The sequence below is a fragment of the Pinus tabuliformis genome, chromosome 5_2 (genome assembly GCF_031772625.1).
Source record: "Pinus tabuliformis cultivar Carrire ecotype Pingquan chromosome 5_2, CPIR1, whole genome shotgun sequence".
Lineage (NCBI taxonomy): Eukaryota > Viridiplantae > Streptophyta > Pinopsida > Pinales > Pinaceae > Pinus > Pinus tabuliformis.
The window spans coordinates 178,945,121-178,966,628 of record NC_142306.1 but is presented as its reverse complement, the minus strand read 5'-3'; positions in this window follow the sequence as shown (position 1 = coordinate 178,966,628).

The window sequence follows — 21,508 nt, the reverse complement described above, 5'->3', positions numbered from 1 at the left end:
AGAGTGGAAACACCCACTCATGCAAAGACTTCTAGAGATGGAAGAAAGTGCATTAGAGAGGTTGATAGATTGATGCATGATGCTAGAGAGAATGTGGGAGCATCCACATCATAATGCAGGCATAGGAGGTCACCATATTAGTACACTGACTACATGGATCTGATGAGCAAGAGTGTAGAGATTGAGCCATCCTCATTTGAGGAAGCAATGCAACAACTAGTATGGGTTGATTCCATGGTAGAGGAGTATGACTCCATTATTAGAAACAATGTTTGGGAAGTGGTCCCAAGACCAATAGACAAGTCAGTGGTGAGTTCCAGATGGCTTTACAAGGTAAAGAAAACAACATATGGGAGTGTGGAGAAACACAAGGCCATATTTGTGGCCAGAGGTTTCTCTCAGGTGGAGGGAATTGATTACGAGGAGACCTTTGTGCCAATAACAAGCTACTCTTCAATAAAATCTATTCTAGCACTTTCAACACAGATGGGATGGAAGATACATTAGATGGATGTGAAGACAACATTCCTCAATGGTGTGATTGAGGAAGAGGTGTACATTGAAAAGCCAGAAGGATTTGAGACCTTCAACAGAGATTCGCATGTGTGCAAACTCAAGCGAGTGTTGTATGGATTGAAACAAGCACCCCATGCTTGGTACACCAGGATCGAAAACTATTTCACCAGGTTGGGCTTCACCAAAAGTGAAGCAGATGCGAACCTTTACCATATTGTGGTTGAAGGTAAATTGTTGATTATATTATTATATGTCGATTTAATTGTAATAGGTGATAAGAAGCTAGTAAAATCTTGTAAAGAGGATCTTGGAAGAGAATTCAAGATGAAGTACCTAGGGCTCATGCATTATTTCCTTGGTATGGAAGTATGACAAGGAGATGAGGAATTATTTTTCTCTCAGGGAAAATATGCCAACAAGATACTAAAGAAGTTCCACATGGAGAGAAACAAACCCATGGAGAATCCTCTAGCAAGGAATTGGAGGAAGGAAGATGCTACTTAAGGTGAAGTAGTGGAGGTTACTATTTACAGGAAGCTTGTGGGTTCACTTATGTATTTGGTGAACACACTACTGAACATATGTTTTGCAATTAACCAGATTAATCAAGCAATGGTTAAGCCAACCAAACTCTATTGGAAGGCAACTAAATGTGTGTTGAGATAACTCAGAGGCACCACTTAGTTTTTTCTTTGGTACAAACACAAAGATGGAGTGAAGCTGCAAGGCTTCTGTTGTCACTTCAAATCGCACCAGAAACACAAGTGTTGTAGGAGAGATAGAAAGCTGCCTAGAGACAACCTCTGGGTTGATTATAGACCAGTGCCTAGGACATATTAAATAGAGGAGTGCATGGAAGATTATCTGTGCAAGGGGTTTTTGCAGCACTTCAATTGTCATGTAATAAAAACATAATAAAAGGGGCTTGGTTCAATAGGCCTTCATTAAGGTAGACTCAAGCCAACACATGGATCCAAATGCGGGGGGTATATCGGGGCAATCTCAAAGAGAAATGTCTTCTTCTGGTGGCCGACACACAACAATGAGACAACTTAATACTAAAGTTGTAGTGATGGTGGAAAGGAGGAAAATAGATGCATAGGGCAGTAAAAAAACATAATCCTCAGCAACTATGTTCCAACATAAATATGTAAGAGGAAGGAGGTGAAATGGTAGAAACATCGGTATGCTAATTAAGTTTTCATGCCGGGTATAACATGGGTATCATTAGCACCAAATAACATGAGTAAATCTAGGCTCACACAAGTATTGTAGGTTAATCCAATAACACAAATAAATCTGCAATTACTACAGGTATTGTATGCTATTGAATAACACAAGTAAGTCTGTAATATAACTCAGGTACTGTTCTCTATTTAGCAGCCTAGATAAATCCATAAATCAGGGAGAAACCAACAGCTTCATTACACTATTTCAGAAATGGGAAAACAAAAATGAAATGAGATTTACCAAGAGGAAACATGCTGCACATTGATCATGCTTGGAATCACCAGGGAAGTTTCATTAATACTTAGAGGGTCCAAATAACCAGTCCATAACATTTAACACAACATCAATCAAGTCCCCCATGAATAAGCAAATAGAACCAAAAGTGGCATCTCAGAATTCAGACCCTGCGGGTGCGAAATTCCAGAACCTCGTGTAAGTGTTTCTCCCCCCTATTTATAAGAAGAGGACCCTTACAGTGACAAAAATTTCTTAGCCAGAGCTCCAGCTGTCCTGCTAGACTAGCTATCTCGGCCTATGTAAGGCATTGTTGCCCAAAACGATTACAATTGGGATTCGATCCCTTCTTGGAAATAAATGGAAATTGCAGAACTAAAAAGAAAACTGGAGGATGATGGAGGAAGTGTCCCTTCTATTGTTCCTATGAATGGCCTCTGGTCAAGCCACGTCTCTGTCATGTGCGTCCCTCTGCTGCTCAGCCGGTTTCCATCCATTCTACCTTAACTTCTTGATTAGTTAATTCTCTGAAGTTGATTTGAGCCCCATGTTGAATAATTGAGCGCTCCCGAGCCCCCCATACTAGTATACCACCACACCATACTCTTATTCAATGCTGGAGTTGTCGACCCATCCATCTTTAAAAGTTGTGTATCATGCTCCTGGTTTGCCTGGGGATGTGTTTATGATGTAACAAGAAGTCCTTCGTGTGTGGGCCTTTATCACTGAAATATTATGAAACAGGCGCGTTCTGATTTCCTCTTAGGCCCCTTTTGGTATATCCCTTTTCTGCTATTTCCTTTATATGACTAAAGGCTACGACCAAGTGCTGAGTCCTCGAGCACTAAGGCCTTTAGGCTCTTGTCCGGGGGCTTCTTTCCTTTTTTATATGAAAACCCGCACTTCGGTGTTTTCAGAGGGTTGCCACTGTTATTTCCCCATGCACCCCACGATCATTGATCCGCGTGGTCGGGCCCACCGAGAGTATCACGATTGCAATGTGGGAGGGGGAAGACCCTTTTACTTTCTCTCATCGCTGACCGACTATCCAGACGTGGGGGTTTTATAGGCCAGATCACATAATATATCATGTCTGGGAGGATCCCCGCTTATCACAATCGCAAGCCTGAAAGGAACTTGAGTGGAAGAGAGACTTTGTTGTGTGCGATCATTGATTTCCGATCTACGGGGGGTGACGTCATCACTACCATGTGTTACCCATACTGCCACATCATTGATGATGCCAGCTACCATGTCATACATACGGGCCAATGGGATTGCGCCATGTGGCCCCTTGGAGGAGAGAGAAAATGGCCCACCCGACCTTGGTTTTTTCGTGAATTCCTTTGTTAAATAGAATCGGCCCCTCCCTGGCAATTTAACACTGTATCGCAAATCAGCGAGATCGCAAGGTTTTTAGAGTGGTAGCCCCTTTACTCCGCTGATTTTTGATATCATGGGATTGGGATTCATTGTGCCCGCGGCCCCCGACATCCAATATGTGATAAATAGCTCCGCCTGGAACCGTTGATAGCCGATTTATGATTGTGATTGGCTCATGGTCTTGCGATATGCAATTTTCCTTTGTATTTGGTCCTTTCCTCCTTGTCTTGTGGCTTTCCATGGGTAACTTCAACATGCCATATCTTATGATCCAGAGGTCCATTTTCAGACTTCCATATACCGTTGGAAAGATCTTTCTGAGAACTATGCAATGGAGAGGGTCCGATTAAGCTCTAATAGCTCCTGTGGCTTGGGAAATGGCTTCAACCTTCACTGCTTTTCTGCACTCTGGGCAACTGATAACTTTATAAAGCAGTGAGTGACAACATTGGCTCCAACTGGGGACAATGCCTTGCTGGCAAGGTGCTGAGAACCTGCAGACCAGTATCCTTCACCATTGGGCATGGAGTCAGAAATATAATGGAACTTTGCAACCAGAAAATCTCCATGGGGCTTTCCTCATCCATCTACAATGCAGAAAAATAAATCCTACCAACTGGAAAGTAAATGCTCAACTAGTGAGCTTATTTATATACATTCCTACTTATGCACAGGGCTCAATTCACCTAAGTGAGTTCAACCCTCCAATGGAGCCAGGATAGCATTAGAGTATTGGGCCTTATGCCTTCACATTACTGAAAAATAAAAATTAAAGCAAGCATGCACCATGAAAAGTCTTCAAATAAAGAACCTAATACATGCTGCTGATACAACCTCTGTTGTTGGCTTAAGAATAGGCTCATGTACTCAACCACAGGGTCATGGAATTTACAAGGAAATCTTGCAGCTACCTCTTTTTCATGAGCAGTCTGCTGACCAATATCCTCTTGGTCAGGGCAGCCACAATTACTTTCCAGCTCCTCAACCTTAGGTCTTTCAAGAAAAGGTTGTTGCTAGACTTTTACTGCCCATTCTTCAAAAGGATAACCCTCTTGGAAATCTGCAATGAAATCTTCAGTTTCTGAACTGTAGGAGTCATAAACTGGAGGGTCCCCTGAGAATTCCCAGTAGGAATCTTTCTGTGATAAATAATCACAGACACTGCTTGGTCCTTCAACTTCAGGATCTTCTTGAAAAATTTGCTGCTGGGAGCAGGCTCCCCATGTGCTAGTAAACAGATCCTTCTGAACCTCCATGACCACCTCGTCCTCCTCTGAATAATAAGAATCACAAATAGGAGGAGGTTCTTGATCATGTTCTCCAGGTGAAAGATGTGCATCATGGACTGGTGCCTCTTTAGTGACTTCCTGGTGGGCTTCCTCTTCTTGCGCAGCTTCCCATGACTGGGAGCGTGGTGGCTCTGCATCACTTGACTCTTCACCAGAGTCATATTCATCATAGGAAGGGGAAACATCACATTCGGCCGAATCAGACCCCAGAGGGTTTGTTGGTAGCTCAATGATGTTTCCTTCTTCACTTTCTCGCTCAGTGGGTGATGCTTCTTGATGCGAGTAGATGTTTTCCTGGAGTGGAGCTCCACAAACATCTTTAGTAGAGTCATCAACCTCGGGAATGTCTTCATCATTAAAATATGCGCAACAATCTTCAAATAGAGCATTCGGTGGATATAATCCTTTGTAATAGTGATTGAACACTGTATGAAAACTTCTTAGGGAAGATATGCTGCCATGAGGTATTGTTCTGTACCAGACTCTAGCATCCTCCTCTAAAGAACATTTGAACAACTTCATTTGTACATCTTCAAGAAGAATACCTTGTTGTTCCATGCATTCATGAAAGTCTTTGAGGTGTTGGTCAGGTCTTCTCTCTGTGTTCCCACTGAATCTAGGAAAATAGGTATCCCACTCATGAAACACAGGGACATGATTGGGATAACCAACAATAGAAGAGAAATCTAGTGGGGCAAATTGGTTGGCTAGGAATGCAGGAATGGCCATCTCGAAAACCTCCCTATATGAGTGATTTTAGTTTCAAAAGTAGGGAAAGTTTTTGGCTGCTGTAGCATCAGAGTGAGTATGGGCTGCTTGAAAGCCAGGATGATCAAATAGAGATATGGACAGTGGAGTTGCTAGGATGTTTACCGTAGAATTGAAACAGTGGAGTCACTAAGGTGAGAGATCTTCAACCCACACTTCCCTTGCTCACCTAACAGAGGAAATGTAAAATTTTGTCGTACCCAGGGAAATGTATTTTAATCCATTCCCCGACAATGGTGCCAGAAAGATGTTGTCACTTCAGATCACACTAGCAACACAAGTGTTGCAGGAGAGATAGAAAGCTTCCTAGAGACAACCTCTAGGTTGATTGTAGACCAGTGCCTATGACATCTTAAATAGAGGAGTCCATGGAAGATTATTTGTGAGGGAGTTTTTGCAGCACTCAAATTGTCATGTAATAAAAAGATAATAAAAGGGGCTTGGTTCAATAGGCCTTCATTAAGGAAGACTCAAGCCAACACATGGATCCAAATGTAGGGGGTATATCAGGGAAATCTCAAAGAGAAATGTCTTCTTCTAGTGGCCGACACACAATAATGAGACAACTTAATACTAAAGTTGTAGTGATGGTGGAATGGAGGAGAGGAAGGAGGGAAATAGATGCATAGGGATGTAAACAAACAGAATCCTCAACAACCATGTTCCAACATATATATGTAAGAGGAAGGAGGTGAAATGGTAGAAACAACAGTATGCTAATTAAGGTTTCATGCGAGGTATAACATGGGTATAATTAGCACCAAATAGCATGAGTAAATATTGGCTCACACAGCACCTGTAGGTTAATCTAATAACAAAAATAAATATGAAATTACTACAGGTATTGTATGTTATTGAATAACAAAGTAAGTCTATAATATAACTCAGGTACTGTTCTCTATTTAGCAGCCTAGATAAATCCATAAATCAGGGAGAAACCAACAGCTTCATTACACTATTTCAGAAATGGGAAAACACAAATGAAATGAGATTTACCAAGAGGAAACATGCTTCACATTGATCATGCTTGGAATCACCAGGGAAGTTTCATTAATACTTAGAGGGTCCAAATAACCAGTCCATAACATTCAGCACAACATCAGTCAAGTCCCCCATGAATAAGAAAATAGAACCAAAAGTGGCATCTCAGAATTCAGACCCTGCGGGTGCGAAATTCTGGAACCTCGTGTAAGTGTTTCTTCCCCCTATTTATAAGAAGAGGGGGAGCTTGGGTTACAGTTACAAAAATGTCTTAGCTAGAGCTCCAGTTGTCCTGTTGCACTGTTGCCCAAAACGATTACAATTTGGATTCGATCCCTTCTTGGAAATAAATGGAAATTGCAGAACTAAAAAGAAAACTGGAGGATGATGGAGGAAGTGTCCCTTCTGCTGTTCCTATGAATGGCCTCTAGTCAAGCCACGTCTCTGTCGTGTGTGTCCCTCTGCTGCTCAGTCGGTTTCTTTCCATTCTGCCTTAACTGCCTGATTAGTTCTTTCTTTGAAGTCGAGTGGAGCCCCATGCTGAATCATTAAGCGCTCCCGAGCCCCCCATACTGGTACACCACCACACCATACTCTTATTCAATGCTGGAGCTGCCGACCCATCCATCTTTAAAAGCTTTGTATCATGCTCCTAGTTTGCTTGGGGATGCATTTATGATGTAACAAGAAGTCCTTTGGGTGCGGGCCTTTATCACTAAAATATTATGAAACATGCGCATTTTGATTTCCTCTTAGGCCCCTTTTGGTATAACCCCTTTCTGCTATTTCCTTCATATGACCAGGGGTTGCGACCAAGTGCTAAGTCCTTGGGCGCTAAGGCCTTCAGGCTCCTGTCCAGGGGCTTCTTTCCTTTGTTATATGAAATCCCGCACTTCGGCGTTTTCAGAGGGTTGCCACTGTTATTTCCCCATGAACACCACGATTGCCAATCCGCAGGGTCGGGCCCGCCAAGAGTATCGCAATCGCACTGCGGGAGGGGGAAGGCCCTTTTACTTTCTTTCTTAGCACTGGCTCACTGTCCAGACGCGAGGGATTTATAGGCTAGATCACATAATATATCGCATTCGGGAGGATCCTCGCTTATCGCAATCGCAAGCCTGATAGGAACTTGGGCAGAAGAGAGACTTTGTTGTGTGCGATCGCTGATTTCCGATCTGCGGGGTGTGATGTCATCACTTCCATGTGTCACCCATACTGCCATGTCATTGATCACGTCAGCTGCCATGTCATATATACGGGCCAATGGGATTGCACCACATGGCCCCTTGGAGGAGAGAGAAAATGGCCCACCCGGCCTTGGTTTTTTCATGAATTCCTTTGTTAAATAGAATCAACCCCTCCCCTAGGATTTAACATTGTATCGTAAATCGGCGAGATCACAAGGTTTTTAGAGTGGTAGCCCCTTTACTCGGTTGATTGTCGATATCACGGGATTGGGGGATTCACTATGCCGGGGACCTCGACCTTTGATATGTGATAAAAATCTCCACCTGGACCTGCCAATAGCCGATTTGTGATTGCGATTGGCTCATGGTCCTGTGATATGTGATTTGCCTTTGTATTTGGTCCTTTCCTCCTTGTCTTCTGGCTTTCCATGGGTAACTTCAACATGCCATATCTTATGATCTAGAGGTCCATTTTCGGACTTCCATATACCGTTGGAAAGCTATTTCTAAGAACTATGAAATGGAGAGGGTCCGATTAAGCTCTAATAGCTCTTGTGGCTTGGGAAATGGCTTCAACCTTCACTTATTTTCTGCACTCTCGGCAAATGATAACTTTATAAAGCAGTGAGTGATAACAACTTCACAGCTGTAGATTGGGTTAGGAATGCATTCGACAGGAAGAGCACATCAGCAAGAATCTTTAGTATTGGGTTAGCGAAAGTTGCTTGGTACAACTGGAAGCAGAGATAAGTTGCACTCAGTTTAGCAGAAGCAGAGTACATGGTTGCTAATAAAGCAATTTGTGAGGCTATATGGATGAGAAATATCCTTGTTGGGTTATTTGGTCAGTAGATGGATCCTACAATGATTTACTGTGACAACCAGAGTTGTATCAAACTCTCCAAGAATCTAGTTTTTCATGATCGGTCAAAGCATATCGACATCAGGTATCACCATATATGATATTGTGTGTAAAGGAGAATCATGTTGCTAGAGTACATTCCTACAGAGGAACAAGATGCAGACATCTTGACCAAGGCATTGTCAAGAGGAAAATTCGAGTTCCATAGAGGAAGGATTGGGGTATTTGATAATTCCTTTCTTGTTGATATGGAGTGTTGAAAATGCAACAAGAAAATCCTAATTTAATTTTGTCCTTGAATTAAATTAGGAATAAAATTGTAATTCCGCATCACAAGACAACTTGTACGAGTTAAATAAGTTAAATTGACTTAGTTGGTTCAGTTAATTCGAGTTGAGGGTCTAACTTGGGTCATGTAGAGTGTCTCCTACATTATAGGAGTCTTGGTTGAGTTTATTTTGAGTTGTAATTAATTAATTCAGTTTAACCGAGTTAAAGTCAGTTAAACTAGTTCCAACTGATGGAGTAACTAGTAGGAGGCCAGGCAGTGGGGTGTTGCTCCATTGTTCAAGCAATCAACTGATGATTCACTCAGAACTAACTCATGAATATTAGATCCGAGAGTTACCCAGTTGATATTGGAGTTCAAGGACAATGTACTATCAATTGTATAATCATGTGAATTGTATATGTGGTGCATGCAGTCAAAGGAACCCGTATGAGGATTGCGCAATTCATATTGAGGAATTTCCCTAATTAATAGTGGTGTAATTCCCAAGGAAGCAACGCAAGGAAATAGGGACTTGGGAAAACCAAAATTTGGTTAAGTATTGGCCTAGGTTTGTTTAGGAAGTAGTGAGACAGATAAAGATAGTGTAGAGGTTGCTCGGGATTTAGAAAATCATTGTAATCTTATATTTTCTGACTAATGTAATATACAAATAGCAGGGATTTTTAGCTATGGATTTCCCAGGAAATCATTGTGTAATGTGTTTATTGAATTATTTCTCTTATATGCTTTGTGATTTCATGATCATTTAAATGTTTCCGCTAATGAGTAGAGTAGATTCAAGTCTATTGTTTTAGTAAATTATAATTAGCAGTTTGAATCTACAAGGAATTTCTACAATTAAACTCCCAAATACAGCCTTCTGAAGCAAAAATAATTCAACCTGATAGGAAAAATGTGAAGGTAGCAGGAGATCTTACTAATGTACTTATTAGATTATCATGAGATCACAGAGTTCACCAGACTAGTGAAATAGTTATTGCAAACATTCCTGAAGCATACAACTTATTTTTAAGTCGGGATTGGATGCAACATTTAAAGGGTTACATGTCTACATACTTAACACATTTATGGTTACCTTGGAAAGGAGAACCCAACAAGATTAGAGTTAACAAAGAAAAATATATGCGTCATGTTGTAACTGATATTGATGGTCCTAATGAGCCAGGAATTTTGATTGATTCTTTACGTATCATTTCATTCTTTAGTAATTTTTCTACTAATATTTCTCTTTTTTCAAACAACGAACATCAATCTAAATTATCGAATGTCAATAAATTAGTAACATCAGATAAAAAAAGTGATTGAAGTTAATTCTTATCCTAAATGTGAATTATGGTCTTTATATTTTGATGGGTCGAAATCTAAAGAAGGTGCAGGTGCAGGTTGTCTCCTCTTAGATCCTAGAGGAAATAAAATCTTTATTTCTTGTAGATTAGAGTTTGAGTGCAATAACAACTTAGCAGAGTACGAGACACTCATACAAGGTCTGAAGAAGGATTTAGATCTCAGAATTCAGTGTTTGAAGTGTATGGTGATTTTGAAATAATCATCAAACAGGTAAAAAATGTCATTCATTTCCTTTCAACTCATTTGAAAAATTACCAAGAAGAAGTATGCACTTGATTTCAAAATTTTATGCATTAACATTGTTTCTATACTTAGATATCTAAATCAGGAAGATGATATGTTAGCAAATGTGACATCTAGGTTAATTCTAGATAAGGGGTTTGAGCCTAATTCTTTTTTGGTTGAGTTATTGTTTAGACCATCAATACCTGATAATGTAACTAATTGACGGGTCTTTGATCATGATCAACAAATTCTTGATTTCTTACATCGGAAGACAATTTTTATGATACCTTGATCGACAAGTTGACTCATGAAGAGAATCTTCATGACTTTTCTTAGATTCTAATTCAATAATCACTGGAAGATTCAACTGAACTAGTAGACTCTATCCCTCGACTTGTTATTAGGCTTGTAAAGTTTTATGATTTGCAGGAAAAAATTAAGAAAATTATTAATTGTAAAACCAATAGTTCAACCATGCAATACAAGGTCATTAATTTTGGAACTAAAGATAAACCTCAAAACATAAATTTGGGAATTAATTGCACCCCTTAGGAAAAGGTGGATTTTATATGTTTATCCAGAGAATTTAAAGACATATTCGGCTGGGAATGTGGGGACCTTAAAAATTTTGATCCCAATACTATGCCGCATACAATTCCCATTAAACCTAACACTAATCCTTTTCAACAAAAGTTGAGAAAAATCCATCCCAGCTTTGATTTGGTTGTCAAGAGTGAGTTGAACAAAGTCTTAGCAGCTAAGATAATATTCCTTGTCTGGTATACCCAGTGGGTTGCAAATTTAGTTCCGGCGAGAAATAAAATAAGATAAATTTGTCTCTCTGTTGACTTTAGAGACTTGAATAAAGCCTCTGATAAATATAACTACCTAGTACCTCCCATGGAGAAAATCCTACAACAGGTTTCAGGTTATGAGATGTTATCCCTTCTGGATGGTTTCTCAGGCTATAACCAGTTTATGGTGGCTGCCTCTGACCAACTAAAACAACTTTGAGAACTCCATATGGAACATTTGCCTACAGAAAGATGCCCTTTGGCCTGAAATGTCGGGGCAACTTTTCAGCGGGTAATGGATATTGTTTTTTGGGGGTTAATTAATGAATATGTGATCATTTACTTAGATGATGTCACCATTTATTCAAAACATAGATCTGATCATATTTCCCATCTCATAACAATGTTTGAGCATTGTAGAAAATTTTTCATTTCATTAAACCCCAAAAAGTCTATTTTTGCAGTCACAGAAGGAAAACTGCTAGGTTGTATCGTTTCAAAAGAAGGTATTATGATTGATCTAGAAAGGACACAAGCCATTAATAGTTTGTTGCCTTCTAACTCTAAAAAGGTCATGCAACCTTTTCTTGGTAAGATAAATTTTGTTAGATGATTCATCCCAAGATTTTCCGAAATAGTTAAACCACTTCAGGATCTTGTAAAGAAAAATGTTATTTATAGGTGGACTGGCCTAGAAAAACAAGCTTTTGGTACCATAAAACAAGATATTTATGAAGCTTTTGTGATCATGAACCCTGATTTTTCTAGGGATTTTATACTCTACATTTTCTGATTATGCCTATGTTACTTTCCTTACACAGAAAATAGAACCTGATATTGAAATTCCCATTTCATTTATGAGTTCTGCTTTTAAGGGAGTTGAATTAAAATACCCAGTGGTAGATAAACAAGCCTTTGCAGTCTTTAATGTTGTAAAACATTTCATTTCTTATCTACTTAAATCAAAAACTAAGGTACTAATTCCCTATGCAACAATAAGAAATTTACTTGTATAGAAAGAATTAGGAGAGAAAAGGGCCACTCGATGACAACCCTCTAGGAATATGACTTGGAGATTAAGCCTGTTCAAATATTGAAAGGCCAAGGTCTTTGCAATATTGTTGTTGAATCTATTAACTTTCCCAATCAATATCCTTGTTCTGATAATGAAATATCTATGCTGCAAAATGAAGCTTTTTGTCTTCCTGATGATACTAAGTCTTGGTATACTAACATCAAGTTTTATTTACAAAATGGTACATCACCATCACATCTTGAGCATAAAAGGAAAAGAGTGTCGAGATTGAAATATGCCCCTTATCAATTGATTATTAATGTTCTGTTTCAAAAGAATTATGACGGTGTATTGCTTTGTTTTCTAGAACAAGGTGATGCCCAACAAGTACTCCACGAACTCCATTCAGGTCCTGCAAGTGGTCTTTTTGGTGGTGATACCATTGCTCACAAAGTGCTAGGGGTTGGGTATTATTATCCCACATTGTTTAAGGATGGTCATGCCTTAGTACATAAGTGTAAAACTTGCCAAAATACTGTTGGTAGGGCTAAGAAACCAGTATTTCCCCTTCATCCTATCACTATTGAAGCTCCCTCTCAGCAGTGGGGCCTTAACATTATTGGTCATGTGAACCATCCATCCTCTCAATAGCACAAATACATTTTTATAGCTACATATTAATTTACGAGGTGGGTAGAGGCGATACCTTTACGAGTAGTCAATACCAAACATGTGATTTCATTTTTAGATTCTCATATTGTTACTCATTTTGGGGTTCCAAAATCATTAGTGTTTGATAATGCCTCTTACTTTGCTTCTCAAGAATTGGATTCTTATGCTTCTGATAAAGGAATTAAAATTAAATACTTAACAAACTATTACCCTCAGGGGAATGATCTTGTTGAGTCATCAAATAAGGATTTAATTAAAATCCTGAAAATATTTGTTTTGAGCAACATAAGAACTAACATACTGCCATTTTCAATTCACTTTGGGTTGTTAGGTTCAGCCCTAAAGTTGCCATTGGTAATTCCCACTTTTTTCTTGTTTATGGCAAAGAAGCCATCTTACCCCTTAATATTTTTCTTCCTTCTCTACAATTGTCCCAACAGGTCCAAGAAGTCAAGTCCTCTACCATGCAGAACATGATAAATGCCTTACTAAAATTAGAAGAAGAAAGAGAACAATCAAAACATAAATTGCATCAACACCAACAAACTATCAAATGTTGGTTTCATAACAAATCTTCTTCTGGCAAAATATAGAAGTAGGAGACTTAGTTTTAAAATGGGACAAATCTCATGAAGATAAAGGGGGACATTCAAAGTTCTAGAGGTTATGGCTTGGACCATTCATTGTTACATAAAAGATTGGTCTTAGTACGTTTCTTCTCTAAACTTTGGAAGGCCGGGTAGAACCTCTTCTAGTCAATGGGAAACCTTTGAAATATTTTGTTGAGTCCCTTCTAGGATTCCATCTCTCTATAAATATTATCTTTCCTTTCATTTTTTCAGTGTGCTTTTTCCTGCTTTCTTTTGGATTGTTTGATTTGATCTGCAGCTTTAATATCAATAATCATGTCTGAAAATTGTTTCAAGGAAATTTTAGAATTGATGCTATCTATTCATGCTCTAATTATCTAGTATGTTTGTTGTAGTATCAACTAAATATTTTGTTCAAAATTCCTCATCAGTTTGACTAGCATTAAAAAAATCTTTATGTTATCTAATCCTATTTATTAAGAGATTCCTTGATATTGTCAACAAATTTCTTTCACTAAAGAGTATAATCAATATGGAGTTGGTGAGTTTTTAAACTTTTCACGCCACTCGATCTCTTAAGGATATTTATATTTTCTTCCCTATCAACTAGACTATTCTAAAAAGGAATAAAAATAAATTACTATTGGTCCCAACCTTTCTTATGTTGTTTTACTAGGTTAAAAGTGCTCACGTAAAACTGGTGAAAAATATGTCCTTGCCAAGGCTATAGATGCCTGCAGGTAGTAGTGGCTCCATTTGTGGCATTTGAGGTTCCAAATTTATATTTTATTAAAAATCTTATCTAATTCTTCAAGATTTGCATGTCATCCTTTCCTTTAAGAGGCTTCTGAGTCTGCTTCCCCAACAATTGATAATGTGAAAGTTGAACCAAGATTTATAATCATCCTCATGGGATCCTAGCATCTAAGTCAGATTAAAGAGTATCCCTGCCGAGGCTATGGATGTCTGCGGGCAACAGAGGAAATGCTCATGGCAGTAAAGTCAATGGCACATCACTAGCTTGGTTATCCACTCTATCTTCCACTTTGTTGGTCATTAGATTCTTTAAAAATTCATATGGATTTTGCTTGTAAAGCTTTTGTTTGCTATCATTATTTTAACAGGTTTTTATGAACATATTAATTATATTCAAGCAGGACTACAACAATCAATCTCAAATATTTGTGGGCATTCACTTTCTTAAAGCATCTATTTTTTGTCCTTTATTTAATCTATTTTAGTACAAAGATATCTGGGTTGTCTAATGAATCACCAATTGTTGGCAGCCCAACTGACTCCCTTCTCATTTTTTAAAAATGATATGGGTCCCTCCTTAAATTTATTATTGGGTTTTCATTTTTAACATTTGGCTTTGATTTTTTATGATTGTAATGGTCTTCAAGTACAATTTTCTTTCTCTCATTGATGATATGACATATCCTTGGTTACTTTGACAGGTGTGTTCATTTGCAAGATTTGTTTTCAGTGTTTTCTTGATGAACTTGTCTCTCGTTCAATAGTAATATAAAAACCTTGTCTCTTTCAACTATTCCAGCAAGTTATCTAGGGCCTATGACTCTATATTTCATATGAATGTTAGTGTGAAAAGGGTTGTTACATAATCTTTGATTCTGTAGCGACCCTATCTTATTTCAATTTTCATATTATAATGTCTTTCTAACATTTTATTTCATATGTATGGTTGAATTATGAATTAGCCCTAACATATACATGTGTTTAGGGTAATGGATGGTTATGATTTTATGGATCATGAGTTATATGTTGATTTGACTATTCTTACACAAGGTTTATTTCTTATATGTGCCATACCATGACTTTAAACATATGAGACTTGGTTTAATATATTATTAGTTGTATGACCGACTTATGGTTATGAGCCTATACCCATATATATGGTAATATTTTGAAAGTTTTGGATCTACAATCATGACGAATTATGTTTTCAATCTAAGAGTTATTGCTTTAATATTTGTATAATGGTTTTACGAGTGATTTGGTGTCCTTGTCAGGGAAGTTAATCTCGATTTTTTCCAACTGTATCAAATCGACTACTCGCAGTAATTCATACCTTGCAAACATTATTCTCTCTGTACTATCCTCCCGCTTATCGATGCATCAATTAATTCCTTGGGGTTTTGAGGATACAAACTCTTGGTCGTTTCATTGTTTCCTTCATAGTTTGTAGACTCCCATGTGATCTAGGGTTTGGTCACCTGCTTGTTTTGTTTCCCCTTTGTTTCACCTTGATTTTTGGTTGAAACCCTCTTGGATTCTAGCCATGGCACACCTTATCTGGTTGGAATCCATTGGGTCTAAAATGGTAGAGGCATGCAATTAATGTGTAGACTTGTCCTGCTAGGTTAGTTGGTGGGATTTTCGGCAACTATTTCAGGGTTTTAGTAAAGGGTTTGTCACGACTTTTGCTTCTACAACCAACGGGAAGAAAGCCCAATTGGGTGATTTGGAGATTTTTGTAGATGTTGATTTCATTGCAGAGGCTTCCCATCTCCTTGTTGAGGGAGAGGAATGGTCCAAAACTATGAAGTACGTGACATCCCATGGAAGAAACTTATCGCTAGTAAAGACAATGGGTCGGTCGAAGTACAATCCTCATGCTACGACTATGGATCGGGTCGGCGTTGGTAGAAGCATCGATTTTCCACCTGTGAGTGAGTCATTGGTGATTGAGACCGGTACAACCACTCAACCACCCACAATAGGATTTTCACCCCCTGAACAATGTACGTCAGGATCTACACATGATGTTATGGATGCAGAGCATGATACAATTGCACAATTTGAAATGAGATTTCCTGGATCTTCCCGTGTTACTAGCATGAGATCACTACCGATCATGTTTTTGGTATATGATGACAATGTCCCTATCAAAATAGAGAAACTTACAGGTATTTAAGAAGTGTTTTAAATATTAAGTACAACCTAAAGGAAATTAACGTATAGTCTGTGATTATTTTAAACTAATGATGATATCGTTTTCCAGGAAATGATGTATTTTATAGAAATTTGAATGACATAACCTTGGAAATTCTTGGGCCGACCATTTGCAAAAACTGGAAATCCCAAAATTCCAAGTTAAAAGATGAACTTATTAACTGGATGGTTCACCTGTTTGGTGACAGTACCTTCAACAAATCTGGAGTTACCTCAAATACAACCCTACATTAAAGATATTTGCATGACGAGTATAGGTCTCAATTGGAAAGGTCCAGATCGCATGAGCAACCTCCATCAATTCCATAGATGGAGTGGAGAGCACTCGTGGCAGATGCACACTAAAAGGAACTTTGAAAAGCAAGGAAGACTCCACTCGGACCAGGAAGGTATGGGGCACTTTTAATAATGTAATTATGATGTTGTATCATCATTGCGACATCTAATTAAGTTTTTCAATGTTTTAAATATAGGCTTCCAGATACTTCCAAAGCCACACAAGCTAGAATAACCAAACATGGGAAACATCATCTTGGCCTGGGTGGTTACTCGAAACTGGCCACAAAAATTGTAAGTATATAAAAAAATATTTTGCAGCCAACTTATAATTGTTAACAATTTTAGCTTAATATCACATAAGAAGAAAAATTCATGATCTAATGCAAAATTGCAGGGGACGCAATTCAGAGAGGATTCCATGGAAAATACCTAAGGTTTTCTTTCAAGTACAACTATCAAGTCGTGGTTGAATGGAGGACAAGCTTGGCATCTTCACAATCTTCCACCACCCAACATAACAGAGGAAAATAAAAGCAACAGATAACATTTATAAATCATTACTTGTAGAATCTATTGGTAATTATTTTTGGCCATAAAGTAATGTGCTTGATTGTAAAAAGCAGGCAAGCAATGTAGATACAAAACATGAGCCTATTGACGGTGGAGTGCATGATCTTGAGATTGATGTTCAGCTCAGTATTGGAGGTATTTCATGTGTTATAAAAAAATTGTAGTGTGGAATATAATTAAAAATATTTAAATGAAAATGGTGTATTAATTATAACCTTTCTTGTTTCTACAACAGAGCATGTACAAGATGTGGCCAAATAAGAGGAGGAACATATGGCCACATCTGAAAGTATTCTGCTTCCCTCCACTACCAAAGCAAGTAAAGAACACTCTACTACTCTTTTTATTAATAAAACATTTGTAATAATAATAACTATAAATATGAATTTAACTTTTATTTCTTATTGCAGTTGATGCTTAGCCCCACTCGCAATAGCATAGTCGTAGGACTAGGTCAGTAGGAAGAAATATTACACTAGAGACTACAACAACTGAAGGGGGCCAAGATCAAGACATCTTCGCTAACTTCATATCAAAAAACATAAAGAAACGTGATAGAAATTGATTGCACTTGTTTATTTAGAGCCTGTTTTTTTGAGTGCCACATTTTTTACTGAGAGGTTGAATGCCTCATGGCATGTGCACATGTAACTTTAGACTATCTTAATAAAAGGTTGTGATTTTTCCGTTGCAAAAAATTAGAATGGTTTTGTTTCATATTATGTAAACATATTTTTTGTGATACAAGGAGGGTGTAGAATACCATATATTTGATAAATTTGTGGTATAAGTCAATTAACTCCGTTATGAACACCAAGAGCCTATAATCATATTCCCATGTTAAACTAAGCCTTTACACAATCCATTCCCATGATAATTCAACCATCTACTAATTTTTATATCTATCTCACTCCACCATACACTACCACACTCCTAATTTAGGTGCTAGCTACTCCTGCTTCAATGCCTAATCAAAACAATTTGTGATTGTGATGACAATTTAAGTAAATATGTGTGTAATGTCCATGATGGGACATATGAATTGTCACCCCAAATTTCCCATTAATGATTATAACCTTAAATGGGATAACACTAGTGTATCTCATCATCTTGAAATGACCCAATAGATGAAAATTTACAATTTTTGTCATCACCACTTCACATTATCTCATGAATGAAACTTTCTACAGATTATATGCATGAATTTATGGAAGGCCATCCCCTCTACCTATTCTATGATTGATTGTGATAAAAAATGAATAAAGGACAATTGATGGATATTTGTTGACAAGATACCCTAGTTATAAATTGTGCTTTGGTCACCTGTTCTCACAATCAATCATAGGCTAGGTAGAGGGGATGGTCTACCAGAAATTCATACATATAATCTGTAGAAGGAGTCATCTATGAGACATTGTAAAGTGATGATGACTGACATGGTAAATTTTTATCTGCAAGGTCATTTTGAGATGGTAATGATAGACCAGTGCTAGCCCATTCAAGATAATAATCATTAATGGGAAATGTGTGAAGGACAATTCATGCCTCCCATCATGGACAATACACTCGTGTGTACTTAAATTGTCATCATAATCACAAATTATTGTGAATTGACAACTAATATATGTTAGAATTTTGTCAGATTAATATAGATTATAAAATGCAACCAATATATAGATTAGTTACAATAAATATAGTAGAAAATATATCAATCATTCCAACAATGTTGACTACACTCTTCCCTAAACATTTTAAGCATCTATGTTTAATGAATGAACGAATGAATGTTATATGTTAATGAATAATTGCTATATGTCTCTTTATTTACATGGCGTTGTTTCATATTATGTAAACATATTTTTTATGATAAAATTTATTGAGATGAAATATTTTGTGGATTTACAAATGAATGAATGTTTGCTATTTGTTTGTTTGTTTTTTTTTTTTTTATGTATCTTAATGTCTTGCTTTTAAATGTTTCCTATATAGTAGGTAGATTGGGTACTGGGGAACTGAGAGTGATGGAGGGGGGGGGGGGGGGGGGGGGGGGGGGGGGGGGGAGAGGGGCTATGAGAGCTTCCACCTTCACGTGGTTGGCCCTGTTCAGTAGAGAATAAATTAGGATTTGGATAATCTTGGATAAAAACACCCTCAATCCAACAAAGCAACAACAAAGTCAATGTTGACTTCGTCGCTGCTTCGTCGAGTGGAGGGAGGTTTTCTCCAAGATCAAACCCTAAGTAGCCTAGGGTTTCAATATTATCGAAAATATATTCTAAGCATCAACAAGTTAGAGTTTTATAATGAACCCTAAAAATTAGGGTTTCCACAAAAATGAACAAATGACAAGATATATGACTGAGGTAGATTCAATATAGTGATTTCTCTTCCTAGCAAGAATCTTTTAGAATTCAAAATGCTAAACATAAAATAGTTATTAGTACAAAGCAAATTTTAAAATAATTTTAATAAATAAGTTTTTACAAATAGACATACCTGGAGTTTCTCCTTTTACAAACCTTGTAGGGTTTTTCCTTGGAGTGCTCTCTCTCATGAATCACAATTTATACCTGCAATAATTAATGACAAGTACAACAAAGAAAACTATACGATACCAAAAACTATGAAGTCAATCTAGGATTTCCTAGGCAATTAAAGTTTCCAATTACAAACTTTGGAAATCAAAATATCTTTTACAAACCCTATGACTAGGGTTCTTCATGAGTTACCTAGGGTTTTACACTATTGGATAGAAACTACCAATCTTAAATTTGCTAAACCCTAATATGACTCAAATCTTGATCATAAATATCTTATAAATACATACCTTTGCCTTTGTTTGTTTCATTGAGCTTGTTTCCCTTTGCAAACTGAAGACAAGTTGTTGGATAACCAAAACATAAAAGATAAAGGCAATACTTACCTGAGATAGATGAGGTCTTGGTGCCAAGGATGCTAGAGAGAATTCCTCATAACGTTTTCATGATCTACATCACTTGCTTGTAAAATTTGATCCTTCTAATTGTTTGTTCCATGGTGATTTTTTCTTATTTATATAAATGCACATGTATTATTCATTACTGGTTAGAATTGGACTTCATGAAGGTGACTGTAAGAGGTATTCTTTGTCAACATATCTTTATTGCTATAGAACTTGAAGTTTCCCATCACTGAACAAAGGAGATAGTTCCTTCTTAGAGATTGTATCTTTTTCTTTTATGATCATGGAGACTGTTGTTAGGCGTGCTCCTACATATCATGATAAAAAAACTGTCTTCAAGGGGTATAGTAAATTTTATTCATATCATGCAAAGAATTCTAATTGTAGACATCCTTACTGTTTGGTTATGTAGTGTACATGTCTTAAGATATCGACTGCTTTCATGAAAATTTCTTTGTAGAGATCTTCAAGAGAGACACTTGTAACTTTCCTTGTCTCATTGACTTGTATGGGATTTAGTTGTCTATACATATATACCAATCTTGACATTTCAACTATGCATAGAACTTATACTACAAATTTTATCTTCTAATGTGACTGTAGCTAATTTTATCTTTGTATCTGTTTAGGACTTACGTTTGGTACTTCCAATTGTAAGTTCATTGATCTTGTACTTCCAGTTGTAAGTTCATTTCCTTTTACTATCTTTGTAACCTAGAGTGTAATAACAAAAGTTCTTACCATACATTTTTTTCTAATATCGTTCTCTTCTAATGGGATGGCATAACTTTTGTTGCCAATTCATTGGTCCATAAATACATGGATTAAGAAATTCCTATTTTCCTCTTTCTTAGCAAAGAATGATTTGAATTGTTGTACCTTTTTATCCACTGTTTAATTTGGCTTAATTTTTGCCAAACTGATAGTTCCGCCTTTTTGCCTTTAGCACTTATTTCTCATCCATTTACCTATTTTTCTTCCATAAGACCAGGTCTCCGCGACAAGAGGCCAGCACCTAGGACATCTATGAAGAATAAATAAAAAGTCTTTGTTTTATCTTTCTATACATGGTTTTCCTATTGATATTCTTTAAAAATGTAATGTATGGGTAGTTCTTGGAGAAAAGACAAACCCTCTCAAGATGGCCACACTATCTGTGAAAAATGACTTACTGAAGTTGTAGTATGGTTAAAGAAAGAATAAGTGGAAGATCCAATGTATAAGGTTGCGTGCACAAAATATTTTACACCAAATCTTAGTTGAAATCATAAAAGACTAAAGAAGTGGAAAAATGAAAATGTGGAGTACAGTTTAAGTTTTATTTTAATAAATATGTACATATACTATGAGCTATTCAAAG